Source organism: Lagopus muta, chromosome 8 (genome assembly GCF_023343835.1).
Source record: "Lagopus muta isolate bLagMut1 chromosome 8, bLagMut1 primary, whole genome shotgun sequence".
Taxonomy (NCBI): Eukaryota; Metazoa; Chordata; class Aves; order Galliformes; family Phasianidae; genus Lagopus; species Lagopus muta.
In genome coordinates this window covers 8,182,419-8,197,224 of record NC_064440.1, presented here as the reverse complement: position 1 = coordinate 8,197,224, position 14,806 = coordinate 8,182,419, and the positions used below count along the sequence as shown (strand labels likewise).

At 39.7% G+C, this 14,806-nt stretch overlaps 1 long non-coding RNA gene across 1 annotated transcript in view; it reads right to left on the bottom strand.

Moving 5' to 3' along the window:
- The window catches only part of LOC125696735 (uncharacterized), a 111,404-nt gene extending 97,402 nt beyond the window's left edge, over positions 1-14,002 (bottom strand). The window contains exon 1 of the long non-coding RNA XR_007378488.1: positions 13,813-14,002. This is a non-coding gene — a long non-coding RNA (uncharacterized LOC125696735). The remainder of the gene's footprint in view (positions 1-13,812) is intronic.
- Between the last annotated feature and the right edge of the window lie 804 nt (positions 14,003-14,806).

The following is a 14,806-nucleotide window of genomic DNA, read 5'->3' as shown; positions in this document are numbered from 1 at the left end:
TATTGACTCAACAGACCCATTCATTGTGGATACTCATTTAAATTATGCCATACCTACTGAATTTCCTGATAAAAATATGGTTTTACTACTGTACTTAGCATAGTGCAGCCCAGCTAATGGAAAGGGAGTGGAACTCTCTTCCATCATCAACAAATGTCTGCTCCAGCTGCCCAGTCCTTACTACAGGTGATGAAGTGTGAATCAGACAGAGAGCAGCTCAACTTTCACATGCAGGATTAGTTGGCAGAGTTGCTGGGTAGAAAAATAATCTTTTCGCCATTAAAATGAGCAAATTTGATCTGAGTCAAAGGAGCACCCTACAATGCCATTTTTCACAGAGTAGCATTTTAGCACAGGAGCACGTTTAAGTCCATTTCCTAGTTGTTAATGGAGAACAATTCTGTTATTCCTTTTGATATGTAACAACAGACTGGTCTGTTATATTTTTTTACCAGTTTGTTGGTAATTTTAGAAAGGACAGTTGCACTAACTTTTTTCTTTCTTCCACTTTAGTAATCCATTGCATGAAAAGTGGTTTTCTCTGCTGAGATGGCTATGTGTTGAGTTGCCTGCAGTAAATATTCAATACCAATATAAACTATTAAAATTGGAATCCTTTTATCCAGTTTCAACAGGGGCTCCTGGAAAAAAATGAAGAAATTGGAAGATGTTTGGAAGAAACATTTGAATATATCAGGCCAAATTCTGCTACGAGTTCCTCAAAAAGAGGGCATCAAGTCTTGATTTAGCAAATACAAAACCAACCACCCCTCTTCTCAAGCCACTCCAGACAAGTAAGACTTTCATTATTAGCATGTGAACAACTCTTTTTGCCCTTCTCGTAAAGGCGAAAATATGCCTGTAGAACTGCTTCCATGCTGCAATTTAACTGCGTGCCTGTGGTCTTTGCTGGGAAGCTATATTTGGACTAAAATCCAGAGAAGTCTTCATCAAGGAAACCTGTTTGATTCCAGTGGTTTTTAGCCAAGGATTTTAAATATTCTTTAGAACCAGATTGAAACCATCAAATATCTTGACTAATGTACTGGTTCAGGGTTGGTTTTCTTTCTCATTAGCCTAAGCAATTAAAGGTAGAGACAATCAGCCTCAGACTCTTTCACACTGTTTGCATTACAAAAATCTTTATCAGAACAAAAAGCAACAAAACCTATCCTAATCCTGACTCAGCTACTCCATTATTCTCTAAGGAGCAATTTCAGGCCTGATTCTGGCTTTGAATGTGAAGCTCATAGCACAGCACGAGGACAGTAGCTGGGTTTTGACCAGAGAAATGTCAGACGCCTCTGCAAATCTGAACATCATAGATGTTAAATGTGAAAAGAGGTAATATATAAGCAAAGTAGGCACAGCTACTTAAAAATATTACAGTACCCATGAGAAAAAGCCCAAAGTCCTCTCTATGGCACTTTATGTGGTACAGAGAAGACTGGGCTTCTCTTGTGATCGTTAATGAACTATCTCCACATTTTCAGCTTATTTGCCTAAGCTTCCCTTTTCCTTCAGTTTGTTACTGATAATAGTCCATACCAACTGAAACAGATATCTGATAAAGCCAAATAGTTGTTTACTCTTTGTCTCTATTTGTTTTCCCTCAAGGATGTGCTGTACGCCTTTTCAGAAGGCAAGACTGTATATATATGGCCAGTTGCTCCCCACTTGGATTTTTTGCCTGTGGCTTATCCCACTTTACGCATCTATTTGGCATAAGCGCTTCATGTGACAATATTAGGTGGGCCAGCTAAAAATCCACTGTTTTGATGAAATGCATGGAAATCTTTTAGAGAGAAAAAAAACAATCATTACACAACCAGCCCATGTCTACTGACCCAAGCTATAGTGAGTCATTCTCATCACAGCTCCAGGACTTGAGATAAAAATTCAGATTCCTTTCCCTGTTCCACCATTATGAACTCCCGCCTGATTGAGATGGTTCATTATTTCAGCATGTCTGTTCTACAGTCCGCAGTTCAAGACCTCTTTTTCTTCCTCTGCATAACTGCATAACAAAAGAGTTGAAAGAAACAAATGAATAAATACACCCAGAGAAAAAATAAAAGAAAATGAATGACCATATGATAATAATTATAACCAGATAAAGTCCTAAAGAAAGTAGATTTCTATGGATGGTTAGGATGATGTAATGAAGACTACAGGAGACTTTTTGTCACTATGAATTTTAAAGAGTATGTGGGAGGACACTGTATTAGTAGAGGATAAACCATATAATATAGAGATAAAAATCTCCCATAGTAACATTAATAATAAAGATAAGCCTGCATCAAACCTACCAAACTTTGGATGTCCCTGAGTTTGTGGAGGATGGTGGGCATGTCCTGAATGTGACTTAGTAATTTGGTGTCCTGCCTGACACTTTCCAGACCTGATCATGCACATGCCATGACTACAAGGTCTAGTGCTGAGATTCATTCTGTACAGACCCCTTCTCTGAACAAAACACTGCATTATAAACTCAAAAAGGACTTGCCTCAACCACAGGAGGAGTTGGCTGACATAGAAAATCAGGGTATGCTGTTTATGATAACTGCTGTTATAATTTGATTATGTGATAGAGTTCACCAGGACATATTCAAGTAAGTTCATTATAGCAAGCTGAGGTTCAAAAAACAAATTCCTTCTACAGCTGTAAAAATGGCACATCCTCTTAACACCAGAGCATAGCGTGCTCATGCTGTCTAAGAGATATGTCTGACTCATAGCAGGAAATACCTCCTGATGCAATGAGATCCTTCCAGGGAACTTGCTGCAACTGGGGATTACTAAATTCACCTGAAATTGTTGAATAAACATCTCACGTCTCATTGGCAACAAAAGCATATAGCATGCTCTTATGCTATATATGATAAAATTGCTGAGAGGAATCTCTTAGTAGCAGCACCTGGAAGGACTAGAAGTTGAGCACAGTATATCACTGATTTTCTCTGACTTAGAAAGGAAGACATATTTAATTCTAATTAAATTCATATTTAATTCTAATTAAATTCTAAGAAATAATACTTAGCTACCATCAAACAAGATTATTTTATGGGGTTTCACATGAATCCATTCTAGCATTAATTGTATCCTCTTTTCATTGAGGTAGTGAAAATAGAAGCAAAAACTATTTGCCAATGAACTGCATAGATTATGCAAAGATTGGTGGAATAGAAAATGTTAATGAGAAGGTAGTCACTGGAAGGAATCACGCAAACTAGGAAATCCCAGCAAAACAGACATCGACAGAACCAAAGACAGAGATTTGAGGACAAGAAATAAAGGCTGTGCTTGCAGTAATAGGGACCTGTGCTGGGGAAAGTGGAGATTCTGAGAAGTTTCTTGGGTAATAAATAACACATAAGGAGTTCAACCTGAGCTTCTAATTCAATCCTGTGGCACAGAGGGCTAGGGCAATCTTTGGGTGAATAAGCTAGCTCATACAGAGGGAGGGGCATGCCTCTTTACAGTGACTTGATTTCTTAAATGCAGCAGTAAAACTCTTTTATGAGAAAGATATTGCAATATCACCTATGAAATACTGCCTTGTGCCTCTAGAGCCTTGAGCTCTGGTGCCCACATTTTTCAAAGGATGCTGGAAAATAAACTGATTATAGAAGGAGTATGAGAAAGTATTAAAGCCTGGAAAAAAATGCTGAATGACAGACTATATTGTTTGACGATTAACTAATCATTTAATTGTAATATCTAAAATATCTGGGAATCTCAGGATTCCTAATTTACCATAGAAAGACATATGAAAGATCAATGATTAACTGATCTTTATATTAACTTTTATCTTAATTGGTATTATAAAAAGAAAGATAAACAGGCAAATCTTCCTGTCAGTGAGAGCCAGGAGAACTGAGGGACTCTACATTTCTTGATATCTACAAAACAAAACTCTGTTCCTTCCTGCAAAAATTTTACAAAAAAAAAATTGTGTTCATCAGGCTCAAGTGACTGGTTTCAATGGAAGAATAATGGGATTAAATTCTATCTGATATGATACTTAGAGGAATAAACCCTAATGGCACTTCAGCCCATATTTCCATCAGTCTACATACAATTCAGGATCATGAAAATGCAGTCAGATTCTGCTTTTGCTTTGCTTTTGAGGTATGTTCAACAATTTCTTTTGCACTAAGTCAAAATATGTGAGATCAAATGAATCACCAAATTTCCTCTAGTTTCCTGATGCCACCCACAACCTGTAGACTTAGATACCAACTGTCTCACATTCACTTTAAATATGTACTTTTTTTTTTTTTTTTACTTTAGTGTATTTTAACAAGCTTTATGTAAGTTTGCAAAGAAACTTGTTCCTGTCAATATTCAGTACGTGCAGCTTTCAAAGTGCTGCTTTTCATTGCATCTGCTGTCATCATGTCTTACAACTGGAAACTGGGCTTCTGGATACTATAATAATACACGTTATTATAAAAATAAAGAGCAAAATAGGAAGTTTTGGGTCACAGCTGCAAGGCTGTTGCCAAATCACTAACCTCCCCCCACCAAAACAGCAATAAAAATCATCTCTGGAGATTCCTGCACTGAAGGAACGAAGTACAGAAGTTACATTTTGAGATGGAATCCAGAAGCTGCCAAAATGAAGATATGCAATCTCCACTAGGGAAGAGGCGATGAAAACCCGAGTACGTAGTCTGACAAGTGAATCATGTCAACCAAAAGAAAGCAACAAAAATCAACTTGTAAAAAGCATCGCTGTGTGTCAAATTGTTCAAAGCAGTGGACACATTGCTGAAACGAGTTCAGCAAAGATGAACATCTCATCATAGCTTTCAAGAATTGAAGCTGCATACCAGAAAGGGAATGAAATTCCATATCACACTGCAGCTGGTAACGTAGGGGTGATCACAGTATGGGAACACTGCCTGCACTGGATCATCATCCTCTGCACTCAGGAGAGCCATTATGTTTGATAGCCAAGGCACTGGAATCAAATGTGTTTATTTTTCTAAGTGCACTGAGGAGCAAATATCACACACACAGATGTGGGAGTCATGCAGATTGGTGGCTTGTAACAATGGTGGGAAAGACAGTGGGGTTTCCAAAACCCCGTTGCAGACTGGTATGACTTCTGCAAAGCAGCTCAGTTTGGTGACTTCACTATAGGGCCACATCTGCAATTCCTGCAAATCCCATGGTGGGCAGCCACAAAAGTCCTGCTCATCTAAAGTCCTGAGCAGGTTATTGGAGCTGTGGGGAGCAGGGCCTTTTATTGGAAAATAGCCCAGTTTCCAGTTGTAAGACACGATGACAGCAGATGCAATGAAAAGCAGCACTTTGAAAGCTGCACGTACTGAATATTGACAGGAACAAGTTTCTTTGCAAACTTACATAAATATAAACCTATATGCCTTGAGACTACTGTGCGTTAAAAGTCTTTGCTGTAAGACAGCTTCTTTTTACTCTAAATGACATTTTCAGTGAAGTAAGCAGCAGAGGACTCAGTTCTCAGTAGTCCTGCACAGAACCTAGTGGATGGTGAATGTATTACACATTATCAAGAACTTTGAAGAATCCCATTGTAAAAAGGGGGAGAAAAAAAAGAAAAAAGTGGCAGTTCCTTCTAAAGGATGTGGTGTAATGGAGTAATGGACACAACTCATCCATCAAGCAACTGCGTTGCCTTCTGTTTTCTTGCTTCCAAAAGTAAGTAGATGCAAGAAGGTGTAAGGATCTGAGAAATACAACTAAAGAAAGATGTAGTAGATACAGACAAAACCCAAAGATTAGGCTCAATGTATCTGAACAGTGATTTTAGACAGAATTACAACATATTATTGTTCACATGAATATTTTCACGTTTCAAATGTAACTTGAGTGTTCAACTGAACTTGGATTACTGACCTAAGTGGTGCCAGTTCTTAGTAAGCTTTCATATGATTTATTCTGTCAGTATCACTGAACTTTCACAGAAAAATATGAGAATGCAAATTATTAGAAATTATGTAAAGGGGGCTGATCAAATTACAGATAATACGGAAAAACACATCAGAACTTAATTAACTGTAAGCAGGCCAAAGGTGAAACTATTTCATATTAAAAACAACAACCAACAGCTCACCAGTGAAAAGAAATACATTTTCAGTTGACACACATGAAGGAAAAAATACGGCTCGTAATTAAAACCTCTTCTTAGCAATGCTTTTGCAAGTACTGTTTTCTATAGCTGCCATGTTATGAAATGATTCATATGGGAGATTTGGTGTGGTGCATTTAACACACGGTGCTGGAAACCCTGGGCAGAGCACTCTGTGAGCAGTGCTGGGTGCCTGGTCCTGCCAAGCCACGTGGAGGCACATCAAGATGGCACTGAGCCCAGCCGGGGCTTTCTGCCTACCAAACAACATGAGCGCGATGGGAACACGGCCAATTCAAACACTCTGTGTTTCTACTGAAGGAATAAAAGCAAATGAGAATTTGTTGCTCCTATTATTCTCTTATTGCTGCACATTATGCAGAGGACAAAGTATTCTGTTTTACTGCTGTTGCATTGAAAATATATGTACATACACTACTAGTGGCTGTGGTTCTGAGTCATGCAGTTTCTTCAGCACATTCCTGAGAGCCTAAATAGCCCCAGCTGAAACGGAACTATTTATCCCTTTAAAAGCATGCACAGCGTTAGCATCTTTACCAAAATGAGGTACTGATTCCCATTTTTATTTTTATTTTTGGTGGCTCAGTTATTTTCTCTGTTATTCTCCTTTTTATTCAAATAAACTATTTCTATGTAAATCGGAGTTACGCTCGTCAAAACTCCATGTCCCAAAATGTGCAACTTTCTCACTCAGAAGTCACTGTAACTCGCATGAATGGTCCCGCGTGACTTCAGCATTTTATAAGGCAAGTCTGTAAGAGGCAAAACGTAAGTCTGGGGAACTCTGCCTGTCAACTGCAATTTAGTCACTGATATTGATAACTGATGCACTCACGGAATAAGAAAGCAAAAATGGTAAACAACAACAACAACAAAAAATAAACACGGCACTATTTCCATAATGAGCTAAAAGCTGGGTGCAAAAGGTCAAAATCTAGACAGAAGGAAGATTAATATTTTCTCTGTGTCCTTCTGTTGTCTGTATCACCTGGAGCAGGCAGACCTGGACTTTGTTACAGGTAAATAATTACAGTTGTATCTGCCATAAATATCCACTTGAAGGGGCTACTGCAAAAAAATTGAGATTGTATCTCCAAGCAACTGTCAAATGGCTAGAATAAATTTAGAGGACTTGAAATACTGATGTACACTTTCTATCATAGATATCTCTTGGTCTAGACTTTCAGGCTGCGTTTTGACAGAACACATTGGATGACTGAGAAATTAAGGACTCAGGACCAAAAAAAATTACATAGTGCTGGCACTTGTGGTTTGCGTCTTCTTTACCTGTGGTGCTAGCAAACAGGAAGTCATTGGTTCACAGCAGACCCAGAAATATTAACAGGACATATCCTTTTGCATTTAAAACACAGAAGGCAATAAATCGTAGACCGTGATGGCAAACCTAAAGAGGTCACTGAGTAATGGTAAGCATAATATCTGTTCTTTTCAGTGCTATAATAAATCTGACAGTGCTCTTTTTTAAAGTTGGGATGCTTCTGTACAGACTGAAGATCAAAAGTTTCTTTGCCCCCAAAAAGGAAAAAAAAAGAAAAAAAAAAAAGCACACACACACATGCACTTCAATCACCTGTTTTTCATTTTACATATTCAGTGGAATATGGAACAATAGAGAGTGAAATAATATGCCTGTCTGTTTTCGTGTCGGTGATATTCTCATAAGCCTGGACTGAATGAGAAAAATCTGTCCCTTATTTATAAGAAGAGATAGGAAAGTCATTCAAACTTTGAACTTGCTCGTATGTTTACTCCCCTCCTCTGCTTTCCCAAACACACACTAAAGCATCTTTATTGGGGCTGGGCTGACTGAAAAGCTCTAATTTCAGGTTGGACCCTGGCCCCAGCAGGCAGCACTGACCTCCCCGTGGCCATATCTGACCATACCAGTTTTCAGGCTCACTCAAAGCCTGTAACAGAGGACTACATTTCTCAGATCAGATCTTTGGGTTACAGTCTAAGGCATTAAGGCTTCAGGGGCTCCAGATTGGAAAACTTTTCCTTAATATGTAACACATGCAGAAATACTGCGTTCTTCAGAACAAACACATTGCAGACACATAACAGTTCTACCAAGCAGACGTATTTCCACCTGTGCTTTCAATGCTGCTTTCTGCTCCCCCTGAGGCTGAACTTAGCTGCCTGACAGTGCAAAGCTCTCTGCTTCTATAACAGCTACTATAAGAGTAAGTAGTGAGAAGCGTACATTGATTTTTTTTCTTTCTTTGTGCATATCATTATGGCTCCAACCAAACTCCAGAGACTCCCTCGTTGTGCTAAGCTCAAATAAGAGCTATGTAAATAAAACATAAATGTAAAACGATGGGAGCACTGTTAAAAAAAAAAAAAAAAAGGCAGCCATGTAACATCCTGTGAGATATTCCTTTTCTCTTTATTTTGCCAGTTGTCATGGCTCTTCCCCAAGCCATGGCTTACCTGGCTTACTGGTTAGGCCACATGTTACTGCTTAGAAGAATAATCCAAGAATGTTCAGCAGAACAAGCTGAGAAAAGCAGCATCACTGAGCTGCCAACTACAGAGGGTACTGAGAAAGAGGGAAAGAAGACCAGCAGATGAAATGGACAGTGGTCACTGGACTTAGGACCAGCTTTGGACCTAGGCAACGGGTGTTTTCCAGCATCTGAAGCAAAAATGCAGCCTGAGAGTTGCCTGCCAAGCCACTGTGTCATCATCTGTGAGACTGAAGATGCAGAGATGCATGATACAGGTTTTTGTCTGCAGCCTTTATCTAGATATTGGGAACTATTTAAACTGCTTGCTTCCATTAATCTTTCCCCACTTCTGTGTTACAACAAGCAAAAATAGCTTGTTGTAGGGAACCATATGTGTCAAAGATTCTCACAAGAGCAAGCTGTAACCCATCGTTGTGGCTCATTTTTTGCACTGATGTCTAGTAAAGCAAATTCAGTCCCTTCGGCTCTGATGACTGCTGAATAACGTGCCCTCTTCTCTGGCCAAGTCCTGCAGCCCAGTCGTCACCTCTCCTGCTCTGAAACATCTGCTTCTGCCAGCGCTCTGATCCTGGTACAAATGTTCATTCTTCAGTGTTCCAGCAATTATCTGAGCACTTTTTCTCATGCTACCATTTCTGTGAAGAAGGAGCTCCCTGGGAACAACCACCAAGCCACTAAATCTGTCTTCATGACACTTTACTATCTGCAGATGGTCTGTGACAGACTCTGCTTTTCCAAATGAGCATATAATCTTTGGGAAATTGTTTTGACTGCATCTATGCACTATAATCATTATCCCCCCACTATGAACAGAATACAGATTTAAGATTTTATCTTAAGGACTGAAATTCACAATCAACCATTCAGTATAAATAATATAAGAATACTTGCTTTGATACTGGTCAAATAACAGCTTCAAAGGGCACTGGTATCAAGGGAAAGATTCCTGGGGGTATCATGCAAGGTCAATAGATTCTAGATCCAAGTCATGATCTAAATTGGTACAATTTTTCTTTTTTTTTTTTTTTTTTTTTTTTTTTTTTTTTTAACATATGAATTTAGATTGACAGTGTTTATACATCACTCTTTTGCCCCTGCAAAAAGGTCTGTATACCAACAGGACAACACTTTTTTCACCAAGCACTGATTGTGTCTTCTGAATCTTATCCGTGACTTCGGAGCCTGAAGCTGGATGTTCAAAGATTCCCAAATCAGTTAGCAACTGTTGCAGCTGCTGTTTGCACTGAATTTTGAAAAGAACATTATTAATTCAGTCCAGGGCTTCAATGAAGGTTAGTAACACTGTAGATGAAAATACGTGAATTATTTTAAAACTGCAGTTGTAGTCTCTGTATTTTTCAAGAAGGTTTCCATCTAGTGAGTGTAATCAAACTAAGAGGTTTGATTCCCCTCTCTCCTACCAGGAATGATACACAGTGTAATGTATGAATACAAATGTAACAGAAGATACAAACAGGCCCAACTGCTTATTTAGATTTGTCAGGCAGCAAGGAGGCAGATTAAATTCTCTCTATCACTAACAGAAAGGCTGATAGAAGAAACTCAACCAAAAGAAGCATAAGACCAAGACACAGCTTAAATCCTCCCCCTCTACTCTGCCCTGGTAAGGCCTCATCTGGAGTACTGCATCCAGTTCTGGGCTTCCCAGTACAAAAAAGACAAGGATCTCTTGGAAAGAGTCCAGCGGAGGGCCACGAAGATGGTGAAGGGCCTGGAGCATCTCCCCTATGAGGAAAGGCTGAGTGAACTGGGTCTGTTCAGCCTTGAGAAAAGGAGACTGAGAGGGGACCTGATCCAGGTCTATAAATATCTAAGGTGTGGGGGGCAGAATGGCGAGGCCGGACTCTTTTCAGTGGTGAGTGGAGACAGGACAAGGGGAAACGGCCAGAAACTGGAGCATAGGAAGTTCCGCACAAACATGCGCAAGAACTTCTTTACAGTGAGGGTGACGGAGCACTGGAACAGGCTGCCCAGGGAGGTGGTGGAGTCTCCTTCTCTGGAGACGTTCAAGACCTGCCTGGATGCCTACCTGTGCGACCTGCTGTAGGGAACCTGCTTTGGCAGGGGGGTTGGACTCGATGATCTCTGGAGGTCCCTTCCAACCCCTACAATTCTGTGATTCTGTGAAATGCTATTCTTTGCCACTTTCAAGTCAGAAAGCTAGAAATTCTTCAGGGGGACTCTGGTGCACCAAATCAAGGATGCAAATTTTCAGATTTAGACCTTTGTATGTGGAAATGGCAAAGTCGAACAAGCTTCTGTCAAGACCACAGCTGATGTAGGTTATATTAGCACTTGTAAACATACAAATATTAACAGATTACCAAATCACATCTCTAAATATTGCCTGATGGTGGTATGTTGATAATGAACATTTATACTAGTCCAAATCTATCTATTTATATGAAGCTTTGTGTGCCTAAAAAAAGCTTTAAGCATTTCATCTAGAAGCTCTTGACTGCCTGGTGCAGACTGACCACACATACCAGAACCCTGCCTGGTGCCCATTGTGAAGGAGAGAAAGGAGATCTGCAGTGTATCACAGGAGTCCCCATACAGGGAAGGCTATCTGTCTAGGAGAGCTAGAAAAGAAAGTGAAGGGAATTCCTCAAATGTTGCATATTCACCTGCTGAAGAGCAGCTAACAGATTCAGCTCTCTTGTTACTCTTTCTAGAAATAAAGTTTAGAATGAGAGCTGATGGCCTTCAGTTGTGCCAGGGAAGGTTCAGATTGGTTATTAGGAAAAAAGTATTCTGTGAAAGAGTGGTGATGCAGCAGCACAGCTGCCCAGAGAGGTGGTGGAATCACCATCCCTGGAGGTGTTCAAGAACCATGTGGCACTGAGGGACGTGTTCAGTGGCATGGTGGGGGGAGGAGGGGAGCAATGGTTGGACTAGATGATTTTAGAGGTCTTTTCCAACTTAAAGATACTGTGATTCTATGGCACTGATTTTCATAAAATGAACAATTCTAGTTATGGAAGAAGCTACAGGAAGATATGGAAAATACAGTGTGTCTGATAGCTGGTGACATCTATCTTTCGCAGTAAATAATCACCTCTAGTACAAGTAGAGGTATCTTGATAATACTTCAAAAACAAGTTCTAGAGACAACAGCTGTTTGAATGCACACACCATTTTTCATCCAGGATCTGCAAAACACTTTATCACTGTGATGGATATCATTTTCCAAGTCAGAAACTATTGGACAGAATATTCAAGACCTATGCTTGTACTTATATGGACAGGGGGTAATGGAATTGGGAATAAACTCCATTTCCCAGTTCAGAGTTGTTTCATGAGTTGTTTCAGACATCCCTACAACAGGAGGGAAAAGAGCTTCCCAAGTTTATGCCCTGGTTACATTTTTGTCATTAAATACTTAAAAAGCCCACATGTGCAATAGCTGGCAGAAATGCTGGCAGAAGTACAGACTCTGAAGTGGTCATCCCAGGCTTGCTCAGATAAGTCGTGTTCCTATTCCATGAAATTAGCACGCTTGTAAGTTAGGCACTTTTGTTTGTCAGCATTTTTCCTTAGCATGCATGTTCCAGATTTCCACTACATCATTCAGAGGTTGGCAGGAAAGAAAATTAAACTCTTGTTGTTGTTTTCACCACCATATAACTTGCAAAGTCATTTTTCATCAAATTTAACAGGTTATCCGGGAAAAGACCAATAAATGGTGTTTTCTTTGACTTTCCCTTATCAGAGCTCATTGTTCTGATAACAAGTGATCTAATTTTTGCAACAGAATTCCTATCTCATTTAAAACTTCAGCTACAAGCGTTTTCCTGTTACATATTGCAAACAGACATATACAGCGACTCAAAAGCTTGGATCGGGTTGTGCAGTCAATATAGTTTTTGGCAAAAGACTGGGAAGACTTCTTATGGCTGAAAGCTAAGAATGATAAAAATAGGTCCTGATTTTACAGCCACTGCGACAAACTAGTTTCAAAAAGCTTCACAACAGCACAAAGGGAACAAACTGGCAAAAGAGAAACGTGCTGGACATATTTTTTTCCCAGCAAGACTTGGGTTGACCACCTTTTGAGGTTTTTAGTCAGCTTATATCACTGTATATGGCATGCACTGCACAATGGAAACCAAGAAGTCAGCTAAGCTTGCAAGCAGCCATTCTTTTCCAAAGATTTTCTGTGAGCTCAACACATTTAATTCACAATCACTTATAGAGCTTATACACCCCCATAAAATAACCTACTCTCCTGAATCATCTCTTACCTACCAGATATAATTTTCATTATCTTATTTTTGTCACTTGATCTCATTTTTCTTGGGGTTCTAAAGGATTTAACAACGAAAGATAAGAATGAGATTATCAGCACAAAAATAGACAATAATTAAATGTCAGTCATGTCTGTGACAGAACAAATGCAATTCTGTATCTCACTACTTTTGTTGCTGCCTGGTGCAATACTCATTAAATATTTTTACCGTTAATGCTGATAGTTTTGCAGTTACTCTGAACAGCTGAAATACATTTCGCTTACCTACCTTTCATTCTTCCTCCTCTGCAAATAAGTTTTTCCAGTGAAAGATTAGCACAGTTGGTACCAGGAATTTCAAATGGGATTGTTTATGCATCAAAGAGTAAGTATTAATAACAAAAATGCACTCGCAGTGTGATTGCATTGTGATGATTAGAATATAAATTGTTAGTTCTATATATACAGACACACACACACATACTGAATTATATGCCTCACGATGGTATGTCTTTTGCATTCCTCTAACATCTGATAGTCAGATGCCATGTCGCACACATTCTTGTCAATTTGTTTTATCACTGAGAAGTCTGTCTATGATGCTGCATGGAGCTGACGACACAGCACACATAGAGCTCACCTGAAAACACGTTACCCAAAGACATATCTTGCAGTCATGGGAAAAAGGGGGAAGGAGACTGCCTCTTCCCTGAGAACAAGCAAGTGAAAGCATCAGCTTCAAACAGAAAACCAGCTTTCTCATCACTGATGATGAGAAGTACGCATCAAGCAATAAATTAAATGAGCACAGTCAGTGGTGGCCTGAAATTCCTTTCTGCAGGCTCCGCTCCACCACTTATGAGTTATGGGGTCATCCCTAACTTGTGAAAATAACTCACATATCACACTCTCCCCCTCTTTACTTTTCTTACCACTCCTGTGCAGAAGTTAGTCAAGAATCCAGCAGAGAGAGGGCAAGCGTTTGGCAATGCACAGCTCCGTAGGGCTTGTTGGACTCAGGAACACCCACTGCTCATACCTCTCCTTCTGCACTTTGTCATTTCTGCCTTCCATGTCAGCAGAGAAGGGGTAATGTAGGGCTTACATAGGACTGGAGAGGGGCTGAGGCTCCACCTGTGCTGCGTCTCTTGTCAGAGCCTCAAGTGACCTTCAGAGGAGCAGGAATTTCCCAAGAAAACAGTGAGCAAAACAACCAGATAAACAACCAAGCTGACCGTGAAAAGCATGGGAATAAATAACACGGTGTTAAGCACAGGCTAGGCTAACTATGTGAACCTTCAGTCAGAGTTTTGACTTCAGCTTTTGTAGACATACCCGAGCTCCCTTTAATTGCCTGGTTTGCATGCTGGAAGGCAGGCAGCTGCAGCACACAGGGCTCCAAAGGGGCAGCTCGTAGGCAAAATAATGAACTGCAGCCCTCAGAATTACCCAGCTAGTGACTCCGGGCTGCAAGAAATGTCACGGAAAGGAAAACTGACTTTGGTGGGGTGCACAGCTTCCCAGCAAGGTCCTGGGATGGCCTGGGTCTGGCTTTGATCAATTCCACTGTTCCTCAGCATGTGAAGCAGTGTTTGACGTCCTTCTCACTCTTTTAGAAAAGAGGGCCGCCTTTATCCATGAAGTAAAATCATATTTATTATCATGTTAATTAATACATTTCTAATAAGAGGCTGTTTCTCCAGTTTTCACAGAGCCAAAGTGAAAATTGAATTGATTTTGCTAATTTAAAAATAAATTATTTAAGAAATAAGGAAGGAAGACATTTCCAAGAGCCAAACAAAAGGAAAAATATTGGAGCTAATGAGATGTTGGTTAATTATCCCTTTGTTAATACTTTTATATCTTTTCCCCATTTTTAATTGTTTCATCTAATTAGATTATAACTACATACAGCAAGAAATTTTT